The sequence below is a fragment of the Opisthocomus hoazin genome, chromosome 4 (assembly GCF_030867145.1).
Source record: "Opisthocomus hoazin isolate bOpiHoa1 chromosome 4, bOpiHoa1.hap1, whole genome shotgun sequence".
In the NCBI taxonomy this organism is placed as follows: Eukaryota; Metazoa; Chordata; class Aves; order Opisthocomiformes; family Opisthocomidae; genus Opisthocomus; species Opisthocomus hoazin.
In genome coordinates this window covers 9730253-9745179 of record NC_134417.1, presented here as the reverse complement: position 1 = coordinate 9745179, position 14927 = coordinate 9730253, and positions in this window count along the sequence as shown.

The following is a 14927-nucleotide window of genomic DNA, read 5'->3' as shown; positions in this document are numbered from 1 at the left end:
GAACATGTTTAGTGACAACCTTAATGAAGCTGCGACTGGCTTTCTCTCCTTAGTCATAAAAGAGGCCTAAGCAGTACAAATATATGCACCTCCACAAATTACCACCTGTGCTCTCACATTGCAGAGGTCTACACCTGGCTTCTTGGTCTCCAGACAGCTAGAAGTGGAGAGCCATTCATTCCTCATATTAGTTGTGAATCCCCTCTCCCCATCTCCTTTGCTCCAGGTCCTTCCTGGAGATTACAATCACACTGAATTCTGGTAGATGTACATTATTTGCACTCACTTTGAATTTCTTAAAAATTTGTGCAAGGCTTCATTACATAGCACATAGAAGAACCCATTTCATTTGTTTATTTATGTGTTTGTACACACTCACACACATGTATGTAACATAAATATACATAAAGACAAGGAAAGATGTCACTTGACTGGAGGTTGGCATTTGGATGCTGGGAAAAGAGGAGACGAGCAATCTGCTCTGGAAATGCACACTGGCAACTACCCGGTCTTACAACTGTTGCACGATACCACAGCCTCTGCCTGGCCTTGCTGTAAGTGGGCTGGAAGCACACACTGTAAAATAGGGAGAAGGCAGACCTCTGCAGGAGGCTTCTTTGCCAAGAGGATGACAAGCCCTTTCAGGCTCAGAGACAAGTGGATTTGCAAGGTCTAAAGACTGCAGGCAGTGGAGAGACAAAGGGCTTTCAAGAGGAAGAGAATATTCAATTTAAGATGCTAACTAGACACTTAGTGACTGAGAAAGACTGTCTGCCTGTCCCTGAAGTAAGGCAAGCTTGAGAACAAATAGATTAGAGTTCAGTGTTATTGACTCAGTGTTTATTTGGTTGGTGAATGGAGGAGGAAGGCTCTCCAAGAAAAGGAAACTCCTTTGTTTCCAGGTTTGAACCTGGTAACACCTGACTTGGTCCAGGAACCATTATGTAATTAGTTGCATTTATGAGAGTCAGAAAGGACAGATTTCTCCACTTTGAATGCACCATCCCCCAGGTCATTTGAAGCTTCTCCTGAGAAGGCAGTCCAATGACGGATTTTTACATCTGACCTCCAGGCCACAGATGAAGAGTTCCATGAAAGGACACTCCATAAGAGCTAAAAAACCTGAAATTATAACCAGAAATGGAGGACTTAAGCCTGGAAATTCATGACCAAGGAGAGTGCGGCATGAACCTGTTTCCCCGTACCCAAACTCTGCATCCCAGTGAATGAGAAGAGAGAGAGGCCACTGGCCATGCAGCAACAAAATGATACATAGTTCCTATCAGACAGATTTCGTCAAGACCAAAGGCTTACCAAGTCAGACTCATCACAGGGGAAGCAAAGGGTTGGCAGTTCACCCACACTTACGAATACAAGGCCATTGAGATGCTGGTTTTGGCTGATTAACACAACCCTTGGCTAAGATAAGCTAAAGTTGTTTGCTTCTTTCTCCCTGCCTCCTTAGATTCAGTTACTTTTTCCTGCCTCCTATATGCTTAGTCCTGACTCTTAGTTTCTATTTCTGCCAGTATGCAATTGCTCTAGTCACTTCACACCCCTTGCAGTACGGATTCCTTGCCTGATCTCTGGCCATATCTCTTAACCTTGGCCTTGTTACTATCTTTGACCTTTCCAGCACTTGCATTTGGCTTTTCTTGACTCCAGCACCTGGTATCTGGTTCTAATCACTCCCAACTCTTAGAAACAAGATAACTGTCTTCATTTCATGATGAAACAATAGTTTACTCACAATCATCATTTTCACATATGAGTGAGGCAACTGAAATTTTCAATGACAATCTTACCTATGCTTCACCATAAGTCTTGGTTTAGCAATCATCGTGATGTGCCTTTTGCACTGAATGTGCAGGCGTGTAAAAAGCTGCTTAGATATTTATTTGGATTTAAACCTGAGATAATAAATATTTTTAAATGGCAGTGGGTTAATTTGAGGAAAAGGCATAGAAAACAAACTACATCGAAAACCAAGTGCAGTGCTCAGCATAACCTTGACCTTACGCAACTTTCTCAGATTTGGTTTGTTTGTGCTCTTAGTCTCTGTCTATGATCATGCTAAGCAAAGTGAAAACCTAGCAATCTCTTCGCAATTACTTTTCAACATGACATGCTGAAATACTAGATAGAGCCTTTGAGGCCACTTTTCCCAAATTATTTCATTACATGCCCCAGATAAGCTTTAACATTCGTGTCTTTTCCCCTCAAGCATTCCTAAAAACCTGGAAATTCTGCAGTTGCTCCTTCTCCCAGTCGTATTTGGCTCCTTTTGCCCCTCTCTCCCTCCTCATACATACAGTGCTTCCACAACAACTAAAACTACACTCAGAGTAAGAGTAAAGAAAGCTCTCATTGCTCCATCTCCATCTTGGCATTTGTTTCAGCTAGTTCACATCTCTCTGTAGCACCCTTTCACTTCCCTGGAGCACACTGGCCCTGTCCCTCCCAGCTACTGACTATCCACCACCGTCGTATACATTTCTCTTTTCAGAGTACTGAGGGGGATTATCCTAACAGTACAACAGTAGAGGGGTCCTCAGTCATGTAAAAAGCCAATTAAAGTTAAATGCTTAACTGCCATCTGTGCCTTTAAGAAAAATCTCCTAATTTTCCCCAGTGACCAATTTTTTTCACGTGGGACCAATTTTGCTGTTATTGCTCAGGCAAAATTCCCATTGAAGTCCACAGGGAACTTTGCCTGAATACAAAATGTGGATCAAAACCCTGTACTAATTTGCATAGACCACAAATCACAAAGATCATGTCCTGATTCAAGTGATTTATCCTACATGACAGCTGGTGCAACTGGGTTATTTTTAACCATGATTTTTTGTAAAATATTTCATTGTATTTACCATTCAAAAAAAAGAGTCAATTGATTCTTTTTTCTTAAACTGAATTAGATTGAAAGATTCTGGCTGTTTTCCAAACCCATTAATTACTAAATGATACATTTTCAACAGAAATGTTAAGCTGTAAGTAGTTCTGCTGGAGCCAGTTAGCTCCTAGCTAAAATCAATTAAAGCTGGTAAAGATACATTTCTACAGTCAGGTCCCAAATACAGGCATTTGTATTTATAGCATAGTGGATGCTGGCAAAAACCTCCAACATAGATGGAGTTCTACTAGCAAAACTGTAGCTCATACAGGGGGTAGTAGGTGGTTTTAGTATTCAAGGATAAACCTAGCTGTGTCAGTATGGTTGCGCTCACACTACGCTGTATTTCTGCTATCGTAACCTCCATTTTCTAGTCCCAAAGAAGCATTGTTTAGCCTATGGAGTAGGAAGGCAAGGCAGTTTAAGCTTGCTTGTCACCCCCTCACCCTGTTGTTCATTCCTATTTGTGTGGCCTTGCAGGGAACTGGGTCATGGAAATGATCCAGAACAGAAATAATTTTGGGTGGGAATGAGGGGGAATCAAAAAAAAAAAGAAAGAGGAGGGTGTTCTTTTCAACCCAATCACTTCCTTGCACTACACAATGCAGAGGGCACTTCACAGCGTGAGAATGGTATCCCTGCCAAAGTGGTCAGTGACTTTTAAAGTGAAAAGTCCTTATGCTACAGACAGTAGTGTGCTTTAAGTTTCTATCATCTGAATGACTCCGGTGCCCAAGCAGCACACATGCCAAAGCTGTTGCACTGAGACTTGGCCTGCTGGAGCCTCCAGGAGCAAACAAAATCCTGCAGGCAGTCGGGGAGCTGACAGGCAGTCCTCTCTGCCCTAGAAACTCCACAATAACTGTGACAAGTACATGCAACCACTCAATTACTTTAAGGCAGGCAGAGAAGGGTATGTACGCAGTATACAAATGTGACTCTGTGTGCAAGTCTCAAAGTGCTTTACTGGAGAACCTGACCGTCTCCAGGCATTTCAAATTTGTGTGAGCTAGCACTGCAGCTAAAAAAACAGACTCAAGAATGCAGCTCTGCTTTGCTCCCACCCACAGCTATTCCTCTGGCCTTATGCTGGCACAAATGCTGCTTGGCCGTGTGGTGAGGCAGATTGGGAAACCGATCAAGCTGAGAATTAGCCTGGGATTTTGGCACCACATGGATGTTATTACTTGTGAGAGGACCACCCTGCCTATGTAATGAGTGAGCAGCAGAGACCCAGCACGGCCCAGTAGATGGAACGCAGGCCAGTTGGGTCTCATTCAGGAGAAGCCAACTCCTTGCTTTCATCTGAGCTACTCAGAGACTCAGCTGTGAACAAGAAGCTCCAGTGAGCCTCATGGCATTTCTGAACTCTGGGGAAAGAAAGAAAAAAAAGTGCCTGGAACCCCACAGATCACCAAATCAATACAAGTGACCCACCATAAAGTCTGGAGCAAGAGGTCTGGGAATGGGAGTTGAGAAACTTTCTTGAAATTTGAAGTCTCCTATTTGCACTCATTAATATAATCTGCAAATTTTCTTCAGCACTACAGGCAAGTCAGTCCCATCTAGTTAGGAAATGGGCAAAGATGGGGAAAGCCAGGGTTGCTCACTTTCATCAGAAAAGCATTTGGGCCACTAATTACAGGCATGGTAAATACTGAAAGACTGGAAAGACTCAGAGAAGAAATTGCAGTTTGTACTTCAGGACTGGCAAATTGGCAGATTCCTCTATTAAATAATATAGTTCTGCTATGTACATTAAAATGGTATTTAAGAGCAAATTGTTGTTGTTGGCTAAATTCTTTAAGGCGTTAACGTTCTAAAGAAACTGAAAGACACTATTTGTTCAGTAAAATACATGTAAGCTTTACAAACAACACAACTGTATAACATATTTTTCAAATGTGTTTGTTTTCAGTATTTAATAAAGATCCGCACGAAATATTTGTTGCTACACAATTTAGGATGGGACAGGAGGGCAAGTGAAGTTTGGATGAAAAAGCTGTTAGATCCCTAGAGAGAGCATGCACAGCTCAGTGAGGACTAGGGAGAAAAAAGGAGGAGCAACAGGCAACAACAAGGAAAGAAAATTGAGAATGGGGTTAAGGCGACCTTAAGCCAAAGAAGAGATGGCCACAGCAGAAAAGAAGAAACTGAGGGCATGGATGTGTGTTTGTTTCTTGGTTTGCTTTTCTTAATGAGACAAAGATTGTCTCACTAACTCTAGAGTTGAAGAACAATGACTTCTGGTGGAAAAGGTAGGCTTTGTATGGGAGATTTTTAGTGTGAAGGGAGGCTAGTGACCTTGTGCTCTTCACATCATCCAAATCAGCAAGTCACACTCAGAGACACAGTAACTACGTAAGGTACTGGGTAGGCTCTAAGCTTCATTATGGTCCATAGGCAGCCAGCGTTTGGAGATCATCAGCCCCTGGAGCCCATTCCAAGCGTGGAGAGCTGTGGGCAGATGATGGAGGCTGACTGTCATGAAGTCAGAAGTCACTGCCAGCAGCTTGCCCCAGCAGCATGCGGCCAGGCTCCCCCAGCCCTCGTTAGCTGCTCCTGGCTTAAACCCCACACAATGATCCAAGGTTAAAAAGCATGAGAGGACAGAACAGGCTGGTGACTAGGTGAGAGGTAACCTGGTAGCCTCGGCTGGCATCAGCTGACCAGTTCCTCTGGTCACCAACCAACTCAGCTCCCACGAGGGCAACAGGGAGCAGAAGCTCAATTTGTTCCCACCAGTTTAGGGATATAAGCCTCATTTTAGGTGCCCAGGTGTCTAGATATAGGCTGTGTAAACACTTCCCTCACCACCTCAGATTGAGGAAAAGGAAAGAGCAGTACCTTCTCTCTTACATTCATAAAATCCTTATTTCCACAGAGAAAAGGGTTGAAGTTTGCAGCAACATGTAAGTCATGTAAACACTTTGACCAATGTGAGCTATTTTTCCCATACACAGACATACAGCAATTAAAAAAAAAATCAAATTCTTTTAATTACTGTGGAAACAATAACTCCGTGTTGGCACTCCCTAAATAAACTCTCAGGAAAATCAGTTTTCTCCACAGCTATAGCTGGCTAAACATGTTATGTCATTTAACATATTTCTGGTTTTCCCTCCTGCTTATTTTCTTGGAGAAAATATTGTGATTCTTTATACTGTCTCAGTATAATAGCCATTCCTATCAACGGATGAGCTCAAATTGCCACCACTCAGGAAGAAAGGAATGCAAATGAGGAATACCAATTAACCCCTTTACAATTAAAAATATCTCTATCTATTATAGCACCCATTAGTGATACTCTAGTTAATGGTCTGTCAACATTTCCATTAGACCTTTTCCCCCTGCTCCCACACAGAACTAAATCCTAGCTAATCACCTTGAATATAACTCTATGGATTTACACAATACATATACACAGCTCAAATGAGGCAAAAAACAGATTTCTCTGTTATCTTGAGCCATTACATTCTCCTAAGTACCTGTTTTCTAATATGTCATTCTAAATACTCTGCACTCTTAACTACACTGAATAATTCTGCAGGACATTTTTTTTACAGTGTTACAAAGAGTTTATGCACAAAAACCCCCAACCAATTGTGAATCCCCATCCTAAATATATTCTGTGAAAACTGTAGCATGAAGCTCTGTTCACAGCAGATTCCTTTTGCTCAATATACTTCACATTATACTTTTTTTTTTCTTTTTTTTACACTAGATGTGAGACAGTAGATTACATTTGGTGTCATGTACTCTAGTACCTAGAAATGACAGGGTGAATTAAGGACAGAGCTTTAGCCTTAATAGCTTAAGATCCCCTGGCATCCTTATGGTCAAACCACATTCTCCACACTACTGTAATTATTTTTTTGTGTGTCAAATTCATTACAAATATATCACATTCATATATATTGCATTTGTTAGTCATTTCAACTCTCAAAATACACTTAAGCATTTTATAGTATGCCCATCATGAACCATCATCAGTTGAAATGCTGGCACGCTAGGGAGAACAAGAGCTCTGTAACCAATATCCAGATAGAAGAAGGGAGAAGTATACAAAATGAATCCTAAATCATAGTTTAACCTTTATTTTCACCACAAGATTTCTCAGTAAATTTACAATGGTATTGTTTGGTATCTATATGCACCTTGGCACCGTTTTGAGCACTGAGCTCACACACAGCAGTTCAGCTATGCCAGGTTTTCCTGGCTTATTTATAATCCTCAAATAGAGAATCCATAGCTCTGATGAAAACTAATTAAGTACATCTTGTACACAGGCTACCCTTCAGAAAAAAAAACTGCACTCTGCTCACCAGAGTTAAGTGATTAGTACAGTGTGACTGGCTTTTGTTTGGAATTACTGTCTTACTTGTTACACCAACTGAAAATGACTCACATTTTATATATTACAGCTGATAAAATACTGGGTGGAAGAACTGTGTTTTCTTAGTCTATAGGCATACAAACCAATGCCATCACATACAGAAGTGCTAAAAGCACTGCTTTCTGGCAGCCTTGCAAAGATGTGAGTCGGTTGAATTTACAGTTCCTTGAATTCTTGAGGCAACTCCAGTTCATGAAGTCAGAAACAGACCAAACCACCTGTGAGATCAGGCCTTTTGCCCTTTTGTAAGACCAAGTTTCCTCAATCTGTATTTAAGAATTCCATTACTATGGCATATCTTCAACATTAAAGTGTTTTTCTTTGTCATCTAAACTCCATCAAGTACTTGCTAAACTAATCCCATCCAGAAAATAATAATCAACAATGCCATGGAAGTTACAATTCACATCTTCCAATGTAAAACTCCTGCAAAACTGAACGTCCTCAATTTCCTGGAAAATGGGCCTGGCACCAGTAAAGGCCAACCACAAAATTACATCTTTCTGTAAAACAATCATCTGTCTGCAGAACAGCCCTGAAACACCAAGTAGCTTTTTGCCCAGCCATACCAATAGAAAAAGTAAATGATTTTTTTCATAAATACTCAGGATAACACAAAATATCAATAATGGTGTGTCTAGCATTGTTTCAGTGTAAACGTGAGAAGTAAACAGGAACAACTTTGTCTGCCTTGAATTTACACATTTAAGGCCAGGTACTGCTATTTTCTGGAAATATTTCAAAGCAAAAACCTACCAAAAAAGCATAGAGCCAACAACAAATTGGGAATGGGATTCAGACTTTTTTCCTGCTATCAGTAGCATTTGATTTGTTGTGAGTGTGGGGTGAAGAAACCTCAGGTGTCATTAAAAACAAAGATTTGATGCAACTGCTGTTACCCATCCAGATACGAAGAAACTGCAACACAATCTTATTTACAAGAACAAGCCAAAGGACAAGTGAATGGTAAGGGGGCACCAAACAGAAACAAATCAACGAGAGATTTCATATGGGAAAGTTGTTAAGTGGCCTCTGCCTTACTCTTGCTTTCTAAGTTAAAGAAAAAAGTGTAAGAGAGAAGACACCAACATTTCCAGAAAGAGTGTACTAACAGGCCAGAAGGGAAATGCAGAGTTTATATTACTACACACTTGACTCCATTTTCCCACGTTTTTGATATGCAACTTGTAAAAGGAAAGAAGAGATTAAGTTGCTGCCCTGGAACGGGAGGGGAAAGGGCTGAGAAAGCACAGTTTGGAGTATTTTTTGATTTCAGACAGAACAGATGACCCCATAACAAAATAGATCCTGTCAGCTAAACAGAGCAATGAGACATTTCAAAGACTAAATATTAACCTTAAATAATTAATCCTTTCTGTAATCCCTGGGAAAGAGGATCAAAAGGAAGCACGTGAAATAGACTTGTGGTTTGCCTGAACTTACTTCTGGTTTCTAAGAACCAAAATAGAATCTTTTTTGAAAGCCAGACAGTCAACCTGATGAAAGAAATTACAAATCAGCACATTTCCCAAAAATGTTTTGGCTTCTGTGAATCAACATTTTCCAACTGAAAAATAATTTAATTAAAAATGCAATCAGATCCAACTTAAGTGAGGCACAGGAAGCCAGGAAAATCTCTTGAGCAGAGTAAAACCACATCTAATGGACATCTTTCACTTAAAGTAGGTGACTGTGGAGTAGTGGGCAGAAATTATGGGCATTTCTGAGCTTTTTATTCTCAGGTGCCATCAACCATTTCGGACCACTAAGAGATCAAAACCCATGATTAAATAAGCAGCACAGCCCAAAAATTACAGTGGTATTTAGCCCTTTTCTTATCTAGATTAAACATTCAAAATCCTTTCAAAACAGATGGCATTGTGTGCCTCTGCCTACAAATCTACATAGACCAATTCTGACTCAACACTCAGAGTATACTTTGTTTAATGGAAATTTCATCCTAACTTACATATTTTGCAGGACTGTAATGGCAATGCTTTTTCCTCCATTATCAGGAGAATCTCATATTAGTATTTCAAGGCTTTCTAGTGACCAAAAAGAAATTTTAAAAAATTGATTTTTTGCCAGAATTCTCTTCTAAAGAAAAAAAAAGTCAGGAGTGTGGGAAGATTTTGCTACTATTCTAACCCGAAAACAGCAGCAATGGCATAGCTCTGAAAAAGTTTCCATTACATAGGTCTCTTCTATTCCAGTTACTTAACCTATAACATGAAGTCAAAATAAAAAAGCCTTCCCGGGCCAGCAAATCCAAAAGTCATTGTCCTACTGTAAGCTATGCAAACGAGGTGGCAATGGACACTGAATTTGTTATTTTCCTTTGACATTACAAAGGTGAAAAATGTTTACAGCACAATTCCTGTCTAACAACCTCCTTGATCAATGTCATTCCTCCTTACCCTGCATACCTACTCTCAGATTATGCACCATTTGCCTCTCCTTTTAGGGGAAATGCTATGTATGTGACTCAGACAAGTACAACTTTGTCCACGGTGAATTGAATTTGAGATACTGTCACTGAGACAGCTTTGCTGAGGACTGGATTAAACAGTCTTATCTAGGTGTGTGAGAGGAGCAGAATTGCAAGCAGTTTTCCTTTACTTCTGCATAGTATAGTAAGAGGAAGAACTTCTTTACTTTGAAGGTGACAGAGCCCTGCACCAGACTGTCCAGAGGGGTTGTGGAGTCTCCTTCTCTGGAGATACTCAAAGCCCATCTGGACGCAGTCCTGTGCAGCCTGCTGTAGGTGACCCTGCTTCGGCAGGGGGGTTGGACTAGATGATCCCCAGAGGTCCCTCCCAAACCCCTACCATTCTGTGATTCTAGGGTGATGAAGTTGCTGCTACAAACCCATTTACTCAGGAATTAAGGCTATTTCCATAGGTTCTGCTGCAGTCCTCCTAGAGTGGGCTTCTTGCTGTATTGATTTTTTCTGCTTGAATGGAACAATTACATTGTAGGCCTGCAACATACTATAGATGGAGCTTTCCCTAGTGCAGTATAGAGAACAAATGTGGTTTAAAGGCTCCATAGCATACAAGTTGATTACACATACAAAAAAAGAAATATGTTATGAAAACCAGCTGCACATTCATTTTCTTTTCAGCTTTGAGTACCTTAGTTAATGCTCACTGCAAGTCCTTTGACAGGCTGCTGTTGTGAATATGGCTGAAGAGTTGCTCAGAGATGTTCTGACAAAGCATTCTTAAAATCAGAAAATACCAGCTTGTTAAGCTGAAGATCTTTTGAGGCAATATGAATTGCAGTAGAAAGCTGCCAGCTTAGTGGCAAGCAATAGTGGAACTCAGATCCTTGAGACACCAGCTTTACGGTCCGTCATAAATTATCAGGCATACTACCACACAATTTAAGGGACTTTCTTACGGCTTCCATCTTTTCTGTTACAAAGATCACCAGAAAACTTCTGGGCTGCTATATAGCCATGTACAGTAAACATGGCACTTGGATCAAACCTAGTCTTCATTATCTCCTCAGTCCCACAGCACGATGTAAAGAATAAAGACACAAAGCTGATCTCATGCCATGCTTAACTGGTAGTAAGAGGCTGACACTGAGTTCAGCACTCTGCATGATTGATCAGTGTTGTGCTACATCCTTCAGACATCTCAAGGAACTCTTTGAGTGATTACATTCCCCTCTGCATAAGACTACCCTGTTGCTTTTGGTCCTTTGCATTATACCTTTGTCCTCCAAAAAGTTTTGCTGAGTATCTCTGTGCTACCCCAATTGTCCACGGTGTTGAGACCCAGACCTGATGCCTCCACATTTATTTCTCACTGTTTCTCTGTCCACACTGGCTTATGCAAACTTGCCCCTTTAGCACACCATGCAGAAATATTTAATAGCATTTTTATCCCTACTTTTCAGATAGGGTTAAAAACAAGGATAAACAAATAGCACAAAATAAATAACACCACATATTCATGTTTAGAAGCACCCCCAAAACAGTGGCTAGAATCTTTGTCATCTAGACAAAACAGAGATAATTTCGTGAATCTTTATAAGTTGTCAAACACCACAGGACTCAAATTTCTCACAGTAGTGAGAATGATCAGCATATTTCACTGAAAGCAAAGGAGAGACATCCCTATAAAACTCATGTAAAAAAGAAGAGAAACAGGTTCATTGAGTTTTATAGCTCAAACATGATTTTCTCAGAAAAATCATACAAGGGCTAAGAAAGCTGCATGGGAAGTATCCAGATCCCCGTTTTCTCATCCTCGTTGTTCACTGAGCTTGGCTTTTTATATTTATCACAAATGTACATTATGCACGGACGCAGAATTTTCCCAGGTCAGTATCTGGGAAGAAATAAAAACGAAGCAGCGTATGATATTGTGTCAGCTACACTCACATACTGCTCAAAGTGGGCACATCCAAGAAAAATACACGAGCATCTCCTCTTCTTCTTCCTTTATCCCCACACTTCTCTAAAGTGCACTGGCAATCTCAGATAGATTCTTCTTTATCTTTAGCAAAAGAGGCCTTGAAGTTTCTCATTTCCACAAGTTAAACAAATCTCAGGACTGCTCTTCTGTGGGATTTTTTTTCCTTAATCATCCCTGTGACTCATAAATAGGATATGAAATAGTAAAAGGTGATGTGAACTCTCTGTCAGAATAGGCACTCCATGATAAAAGTGGTATTACTGCTTCTTATCTTCTGCTTCTCATTATTCATCTGTTTCATGCCTCTTCATTGCCAAGATATTTTAACATTTCTGATACCTCATATTTTACTGAGGTTTAATTGGAAATAGTTTCAAGGCAGGAAAATAAAAGGTAATAAAGACAGACATGGGCTAAGGGATTCTTGTTCCATCTGTAAATGTTGTTGCTGTACAATTTAAAACAAATTATCTGGGAGGGTGACACAAAGGATTGAAGACAGACTTGACTGTTCCCTGATCTCTAGCTGGTGAAGGTCAGTGTGACAAAGGTTAACATAACCAGGCAGGTTATGTATCCAGCTCCCAATTTTTGTGGTTAGAAAGATGTCCATCCAAATGAGGGACACGTGCTTTGAAACAGACTTACTTTCACATTGAATAAGATAGAGTGACTGAATACTTTTCCATCTGCAACCGTGGGAGGGTTTTACAAATCTAAATTAGAATATAAGAGGATTCCCCAAATAAGGTCTCAACAAATGGACGAACACAGCAAAAACTACATTTAGACTAAACCTGAGAAGTGGGAATTAACTGAAAGATACAGGATGGATTCATGCAGATATCATAACAGCCAACTCAGGAAAGTCCCTTTTGTTCTACTGGTGGTCAGTACGATGTACTCAAGTACTACTACTAGCCACTTAAAAAGCAAAACATGGGATGATAGATGAACATTGGTGTTTGACGTGGAGTTACTACCACACTCTGCCCCATGAGCGGCAGGAAGCAGTCTAATGTGACTGGCCCAAATCAGCTTGTAGGGATCATGATAGCATTGACTCACCTGAAGAGCACAGAAATCCTTTGCCTGCTATGAATTTCCCACTAAGCTTGCTTCCCTCTGAACAATAATGCATGATTTGAATATCCACTGTAGCATCTTAAATTCCCTTGCAAGCATACAGGCATAAGACGATCATCTCTCGGGCATCCTAACAGGGATCTGACACATTTCCTGCTGCACTCCAGCATGAAGCAAAGTGTTTTCTATGATACGCAAAATCCTGGGAGCCCCATCTTAAGAGTTTCATTTCTGACGAGCCTGACCACCTTGCCCAGCCATCAAGGAGATCCACTCATTGCCTTAGCTGCATTTTGCACAAGGAGCAGAAGTGTGTAGACTGGAATACAACCCTCTACATGACACTCCACTGCTGATCTTGCAGATAACCTCTCGAGGTTCTCCTTCACCTGTACAAGAGTTACTGATTATTTGAAGTAGTGTTTCTCAGAGGGTACCTAATCTAAATATCTATAGAACTTTAAGTATGTGTAGTACAGTTTCCCTAACCTGTGGTAGCATCTCTAACAACAGCTTTTGTTTAAGGTATTTTCTGCTGTCCCAATAGCAGACTCCAGTGTTTTTCATTTAATTTTTGTATATTCAGTAACTGCACATGTCTTCTGCAGCTGCAGGTTTTGAGTAACCAGAATAGATCAAAATATCTAGTGGCTGAATTAAGTAAATTATTAAACATTACCAACATTTGAACACTCTTAAAATATTTTGCATCTATTCATCTATATTTCTGCTGTCCATTAATATTTCAGACTTGACTTAGGTTTTCTGTAGATCAAATGTCAGATCTTGTGCTAGGTGTTTCTGTTGGTCAAGTGTCAGATACAAACTTAGACTCTGAATTTCCCTTTCATTTCCTGGGCAAGTGGCATTCATGACTGCAGAACACTTCCGGAAATCTCTGCTGGCTACTGCTTCTGGGTGAGAAAACTGGTAGCAGGTTAAGAACTAAGAGCTATAGAAAACTCTGTTTGTGCTGATTTAAAAGTAGTTTCAAAATTGAACATTTTTAATAACATTTTATCTATTTGAGGCATAAATCTAAAGCTGTTAGATGGGCCTCTTTCCTAATATTTTCTCAGAGTTGTGTATCATCCCTGTACTGAAGAACAAGAAGCAAATCTTGCATGTCTTCATATAGATTAAGCAATTTCACAATAAACCTTAATCTATTTTTCACTCTCCTAATCTTCCTTCACATCCAAATCAGCATCTAGCATTGCTGTAATATATAACTGCTCTATAAATATATCGCTGTAGGCAGCAACTCTGACAGTGAAAACCTGATAGAAAGCCACCAGTCCAGCCCCCGCCACATCTCATTTCTGATCATGCTTTCTTTGCTCTCTACATCAACAGGAGCAAGGTATATAGAGCTGCACCCACTCACAGTTTTACTTAGATACAGTGACTTGCCAAAATGGTATTTACACTGTCTCACATGCCACAAAAGTTCATAGCACTCTTGAGCAGATGGGCTAAAAGATGAGGGTGGTAAGAAAGCCTTGGAAGAGACTGCGCAGAGGGACATGCAATGGTAATTCAAGTCAGTTTTAATTTACACCATGTAATTTTCTTCCGACATTTTGAAACTCAGGTACTAAAAGTTTGGTACTTTAAACACATTTGTTAGTCTCAAGACTTATTAGACTCAAGTATTAAAAGGAAGTTTTTCCACCAAAGCAGGAGGTTGGCATTGCAGTAACAATACAACAGTTATCCTTTTATATATCAGATGAAAAATGCTGGATACCTGCAGGGAATTTTGTAGATTGCTCCAGGAGTTGGCTGGGCTTCTGTAGAACAACTGAGTTTTCATATGTCTCCACTATGCTTTTCAGTTGTTGTTGGTATCTGCTTATCTACACACATGCTTTCATGAACTGTTGTTCATTTTGCACAACATGGTTCCAGGCAACAAGGACACCATTGCTACAGATGAAGTTGAAGGATTTTCAGTACGAACAAAACTACGTGCAGCACCAGTGTTATCAGGAAACACTGCAACACCTTCTAAAAGTTGCTAACGATACCCCTGTCCACATTCAGAGCTTTAAAAAAAATTGCCAGATGGACGTACCAATACAGAAACAAACCCATTTCTTCTCTTGTCCAAAATAACCTCCAC